Source organism: Eriocheir sinensis, chromosome 70 (assembly GCF_024679095.1).
Source record: "Eriocheir sinensis breed Jianghai 21 chromosome 70, ASM2467909v1, whole genome shotgun sequence".
In the NCBI taxonomy this organism is placed as follows: Eukaryota; Metazoa; Arthropoda; class Malacostraca; order Decapoda; family Varunidae; genus Eriocheir; species Eriocheir sinensis.
This window is the reverse complement of record NC_066578.1, coordinates 6,551,599-6,558,374: the sequence shown is the minus strand read 5'-3', so window position 1 is coordinate 6,558,374 and position 6,776 is coordinate 6,551,599.

The following is a 6,776-nucleotide window of genomic DNA, read 5'->3' as shown; positions in this document are numbered from 1 at the left end:
GACCTCCGGCAAGTCGGCGCGTCAACTGAGAGCCAGAGCAGCCGGGCACCCACTCCAGCTCCGCGCAGGGGACGACCCACTCGCTCTCTTATTGGCTGATGGAGCGGAGGTCATGAGGCTAGCTTCTCTTTGTATCTAATTTGTTGTTAAGGGCAAGATGATGGAAGGGAGGGAGAGAGAGACAGCGGGGGAGGGGTCGATGGGGGCGCGTGTCGGAGCCTGTGTTTGTGTAGATGATGTAGTGGCGTCGTATTGGAGACTAGACAGAAGGGGTGTTCGTGGACATGATGGGCTGCCTCTCTGTCCTGTGTGACCACTCTGTTACCCGCACCCCCCCCTGTACTGGTTGACCCCTCCCACACCCCACACTCCCTCTCCTTCGCTGTGTTAGTCCCACATTAGATTTCTTTCCTACTTTCATCGTATTCCCTAAAGATACCATTCCTCCTCCTATCTTGTGGTACCCATAGACTTCCTTTCCTGGTTGTTTTTTCCTCTGTGTTGCTCATTAATTCCCTCTCCTTGCTGTGTTATCTTCAGGTTCAATGGCTGTGTTATCTCTGTTTCTTTGCTGTGTTATCTCTGTTTCCTTGCTGTGTTATCTCCCTGTTTCCTTGCTGTGTTATCTCTGTTTCCTTGCTGTGTTATCTCCCTGTTTCCTAGCTGTGTTATCTCCCTGTTTCCTTGCTGTGCTTTCTCTGTTTCCTTGCTGTGTTATCTCCCTGTTTCCTTGCTGTGTTATCTCCCTGTTTCCTTGCTGTGCTTTCTCTGTTTCCTTGCTGTGTTATCTCCCTGTTTCCTAGCTGTGTTATCTCCCTGTTTCCTTGCTGTGCTTTCTCTGTTTCCTTGCTGTGTTATCTCCCTGTTTCCTTCCTGTATTATCTCCCTGTTTCCTTGCTGTGTTATCTCTGTTTCCTTGCTGTGTTATCTCCCTGTTTCCTAGCTGTGTTATCTCCCTGTTTCCTAGCTGTGTTATCTCTGTTTCCTTGCTGTGTAATCTCTGTTTCTTTGCTGTGTTATCTCCCTGTTTCCTTCCTGTATTATCTCTTGGTTATCTTGCCTAGTTGTATGCGTGTTTCCTGGCGGCCGTGGTACCCGTTCCGCTAAATTGCAGTGTGTGTGTCTCCCTAATTAAGTTGCGAGAGTGAGATTAATTCGCTGGCAATCTTTGCATGCGCAGTGAGACGAAAAATGGGTTTGTTTCATGATGTATTGTATTTCCGGCATAACTTTAGCTTCTCCTCTCTCCCTCCCTCTCTCTTTCTCTCTCTCTTTAACTGCATCGCCTAGCCTCCCTCCCGTGGGTAAAAGTACCTTCATTTTATATTTAAATTTAATTCTTCCAGCTGACGTGCGAAATAAGTAGCAGGGGTACCAACATTGCCTTCATTTCTCAGGTGGTACCAAGAGTGAAGAGAGACGATTTTTTTAGAGAGAAGAAAAGTTGGTATTCCTGTTTCCGTTTCTCCGCGAAAATTTGTGAGTGTATTTTTAACCCGTCTATTGAAGCTCTACGCTATTTTAAACCTTATTTCATTTCCTCCCTCACCTTTCTTGTCTTTCTCGTCTTTTCTCTTTTTGAATTTATGCTCCGGTGTCACATTTCCCCCCACGCTGGGCTCTGCAAGAAAGGTGTTGGATTTCTGGATCTTTTCTCCTACGACTTTTGTGAGACTGAGAGATTTTTGAAGCGACAACTAACACCGAGCCAACTTCTCTTTCTGTTGTATTCTTTGTATGTTCTGTAGATGAGAGTCACTTCTGTTTACTAATGTTTTCTCCCCCTTTTTCTGTTTAAGGTTTACGAATGGATATTTAACCCAAAGACACCTCCTCCTCCTCCTTCCTCTGTGTTCTATTCCGTACGTTCTATAGCGGGGGAATGTGATTTTCCTCCTTTTTTTGTATTCTTTGTACGTTCTGTAGATGAGAGTCACTTCTGTTTACTAATGTTTTCCCCGCCCTTTTTTGTTTAAGGTTTACGAATGGATATTTAACCCAAAGACACCTCCTCCTCCTTCCTCTGTGTTCTATTCCGTACGTTCTATAGCGGAGGATTGTGATTTTCCTCCTTTTTTTGTATTCTTTGTACGTTCTGTAGATGAGATTGACTTCAGTTTTTTTAATACGTTCTCCGCCCTTGATAGTCTTCTCTGTGGCGCTGGGTTGTGATTTCTGCTCTCTGACGCTCTTGCTCTGAATAATCCCTTGTATGACTTTGAGAATGTCTTGAAACTCCCTTCTACGGCTGATGAATGGTGAGGTGCCTTGATAGTCTTCTCTGTGGCTACGCTGATGAATGGTGAGGTGCCTTGATAGTCTTCTCTGTGGTGGCGCTGGGTTGTGATTTCTGTTCTATGTGACGGTCTTACTCTGAAAAATTATAATCCCTTGTGTGGCGGCGATAATCACACAAACAACACCGCAGAGGAGGGGAGAGCTCATTCTTTACGACTTTAATACACTTACACGTGTTTTCAGGGTTCTCGTGTCACCGATTTCAGTGCGTCATTCCTACTCGGATTTGGGCCATTCATAGCGGCGATTACCCATTGGAGTGCCCCATAAAACACCCATTTTCTATGATGCTCTTTGTTGCGGGGGAGGAAACGACCGCAGCGCGTACACCAAACGACTGGAACGGCGAACGAGCACTTGCACCCCGTCTCGTACTGCGTGGAAACAAACAAACAAACAAACAAACACACACACACACACACACACACACACACACACACACACACACACACACACACACACACACCACTCGTCACTCTCTCTTCTTCCCTGCCGTGTGTGTGTATGTGTGTGTGTGTTCTCTCTCTCTCTCTCTCTCTCTCTCTCTCTCTCTCTCTCTCTCTCTCTCTCTCTCTCTCTCTCTCTCTCTCTCTCTCTCTCTCTCTCTCTCTCTCTCTCTCTCTCTCTCTCTCTCTCTCTCTCTCTCTCTCTCTCTCTCTCTCTCTCTCTCTCTCTCTCTCTCTCTCTCTCTCTCTCTCTCTCTCTCTCTCTCTCTCTCTCTCTCTCTCTCTCTCTCTCTCTCTCTCTCTCTCTCTCTCTCTCTCTCTCTCTCTCTCTCTCTCTCTCTCTCTCTCTCTCTCTCTCTCTCTCTCTCTCTCTCTCTCTCTCTCTCTCATAATCCTCCTCTGCCTCTTTTTCCTTTCAAATCTCTAACGTTTTCTCACTTAAGTAACGTTGCCTCTAATCCTGCTCTTGACCTGAACTGCCGAGAGCGTTTTCTAAGGTGACTGATTGGCTGATTTGTTCACGTCCTTATCGAAACTTGTACGTGAAGGCCACTGGTAAACTTTGCAATAGGGGAAGTAAGGGCAGAAAGGAAAGTAAGGTAAAGTTTGGGGCATACACTATAGCTGCGCGTGGCCTTGGTGCTCACCCCCGTCGCAGTGGCAAGGACGTGAAGGCTAGTGGTAAACTTTGATATCAAGGGAGTATAGGAAGAAAGGATGGCGTAGTATTAAGCGACCTTATATAAGCCCGTATATTTAAACACTCCCTCTCCCAAGCACACACATTTGACAAGGCTTTCGTCGGATTTTGGGGCATTTCCAGGGGTAGTTTTATGACCCTGGTAGTAGACTGATCATTCTTCTGCACCATGAGCGTGAAGAAAAACACTTATTAGAACCCGATTCATTTCCTTTTTGCCCTTTGGAGATAGTCGACGCTGGAGGCGGTGGAGTCTGATAGCACCGACCAATAGTATATCTTGCAACACCTTACGATAGGGAGAACGCAACTGCACCTCTGACTCACTTACCTTCGTGTGGATATATGCTGGTCCCGACGCACCTGTGAACGAGCCTGGCACTGGAAAGAGGGAAAGCTGGTAAGGGAGGTTGGTGGTGATGCTACAGGAGGCCGATCACCTGAACCCACACTCACAGGGAGACAAAGACCTCGCCAGCCAGCCCTTGTGAGGTGGGAGGGAAGGGTAGAGGATGGAGGTCCTCGTGTGTGGGGGGGAGAGAATGAGGCAGACAGAGATAGAGACAGACAAGCAAACAGGCAGACAGACAAAGAGAGAGGCAGACAGACAGACAGATAAACGGACAGAGATAATCAGACAGAGACAGATAGGCAGACAAGACAGAGACAGACAGATAAACAGACAAGACAGAGACAGAGGCAAAATCTGACAGAGACACGGAAAGACAGACAAGATGGACAGCCAAACAGACAAAGACGATTAGACAGACAAAACAGAGAGACAGACATGACAAAAAAACGAGGCAAATAAACATAGAAACAACCTTAAACAGACAAACACTGAGACAGATAGACAGACAGTGACACAAACAGTTAGACAAAGAGAGACAGACAAATACACACGTTAACCTTACTTATAAATTGACCTTTACACCTACGAGTAACTGCGTGTTTCAATGTTGTTACAGATATATTATGCATTCGCAAATTTCATCATTCGCTGGGACATAAAAGTGGTAATGAATTCTATAATGATGATGAGAGAGAATGTAATTGTTGTTGTTGATAATGATGATGATAGTAATTGTAAGTGTGATGATGATAATTAGTGAAGATAAGGATAATAGTGATAGCAATAAAAGGAAAAGATAATGAGAAAAAGAACGAAAGAAGAGAAAGAAAAAAGAAGAAAAGGAATAACTAGAAGAAAACAAGAAATAGAACAAGAAAATATGTATATATGAAGAAAAAAGGAGAAGAAAATGGAAAAAACGAAAAGGAAAATTATAAGAAAAGAAAAAAAGGAGAAAATAAGAAAATATAAAAAATAACAAGAAGAAAAGGAAGAAAAAACAAAAGAAAACAAGAAGAAAATAAGTAAATATGTACAAGAACTAGAAGATAAAGAAGAAAACAAGAGAAAACAAGAGAAAAACATGAATAAGAAAATATGAAGGAAACAAGAAAACGAAGATAAAAAAGAAGAAAAAAGAAGAAAAAAATAAGAAGAAAAAGAAAGCTATCGTTACATGCCGTGCTGAACGAATTTGTCCTGTAGCACGGAGGCATGTAGACCCTTTAATAACATTTCTGAAATAGTCGGGGAATACTACAAGCGTTGCCGTGAGCTCTGAACGCGTAGTAGCCCGTCGCAAAAAGGGGTGAATAATTAACTAATGATGTAGGAGCAGATGAAAAATAATCGCAGTTTTTAAGCATCGCTAATACTAATAACAAACCTTACCGAAAAATATAATTAAATGATGAATCGGAAATGAGTTATGATATTTTTTGGATTTCGTGTCATTATTTAAAAGTCCATAGCATTTCACAGTGATCGAACCTCCATAATGATACAAAAAACCATATGTAATTTGGCACTGCTTCGTCACGCTGGATTAACTTGTTTAACTTGCTTATGGGTAGGCGGTGGCTGAGTGGTAGCGTGCTGGGCCCACATTCATCACGTGATGGACGACGCGAGTTCGAATCCCCACGCTACCATCTCGGATTTTTCAGTCACCGTCGAGTGGTTTAAAACTACCCACATGCTGTCCTGAAGACCACCCATCAACCCGGACTCTAGAGGAAACCGTCCAAGTGAATAAAGAACGAGTTCCGGGGGGCAGCATGAGCCAAGAGAAGATGGCGCCACTATAAACACTTGCCTGCGCCATGACGGGCTGGGGCCAAACACCATCGAGCAAGCCTACCGGAAAAAAAAAATCTGTATACTTGAATTGATGATGCGTAAACCAGTATCATAAAAGAATAATTAAAAGCTCCCCATTTGGTAGATCATTAAGGAAACAAAGCTTACCAAGAGCGTCACAAGATTAGAGAAGAGCGCTAATAACCAGCCGCCTCCATTTCATCTACACCACAAAAGCGTCTACCAAGAACTAAGCTTTGACCGTCACCAACCCTCAGCGCAGGACGTCAAGCCGTGCCCTTGCTCCCCCTACTAAAACGGGAATCCATAATTTATTTCCTCACAGGCTTAGAATCTCGCTTTACTGGAGGGCGAGGAAACTTTCTCACCCTTTGCAACGCAGGTCAGGAGTCAGAGTTGCCGTGGAGAGAGGGCGAGGGAGGGGCGGAACGTCTGGACTAATTTAGTGGACGGTGAGTATGGTTAACGAAATATCCTGAGAATTTATTATGTATTGAAAATCTTCCGCATATCACGACTTAAATTACTACAGTGTGCCCGCAATACTACTACTACTGCTACTACTACTACTACTACTACTACTACTAATAATAATAATAATAATAAAAGTCTTAGTCATATCATCCACTCTCCCCTCCGTGGCTGCGTCTGCCGGGCCGGGACGAAATTGCCGCATCATTTGGAGTGAAGGAATTTGTATGTCCGCCGCGATTAATAATACCCGCGGCCGTGCAACTATTAAACAGGAATTTTCTCGATATTCACCTGCGAAATAATAACAACAGCCGCCATTAAGTGTGCGTTTTTGCTTTTAACGGCGACGTATAGATTACACGAGTGCGTTCCCGGTAAATGAGATAAAACAGAGTGATGTGTAAGGTCATTGGTTATTGATTATACTGATTCGAAATGCTTGTACAGAAAGGGCTAAAAATTGCCGGTTATTCAAGAAGAGATATTGGCTTGATTTGTGATGTCTTGTTAAGGTGAAGTGAAAGAGAAATGAAATGAAGGAAAATTAAGTGAAAGAAATATGAAATGAAGGAAATATGAAATGAAAGGAAAATGAGATGAAAGGAAAATGAAATGAAAGAAAAATGAAGTGAAAGAAAATGAAATGAAAAAATTTAAATGAAAGAAAATGAAATGAAAGGAAAAT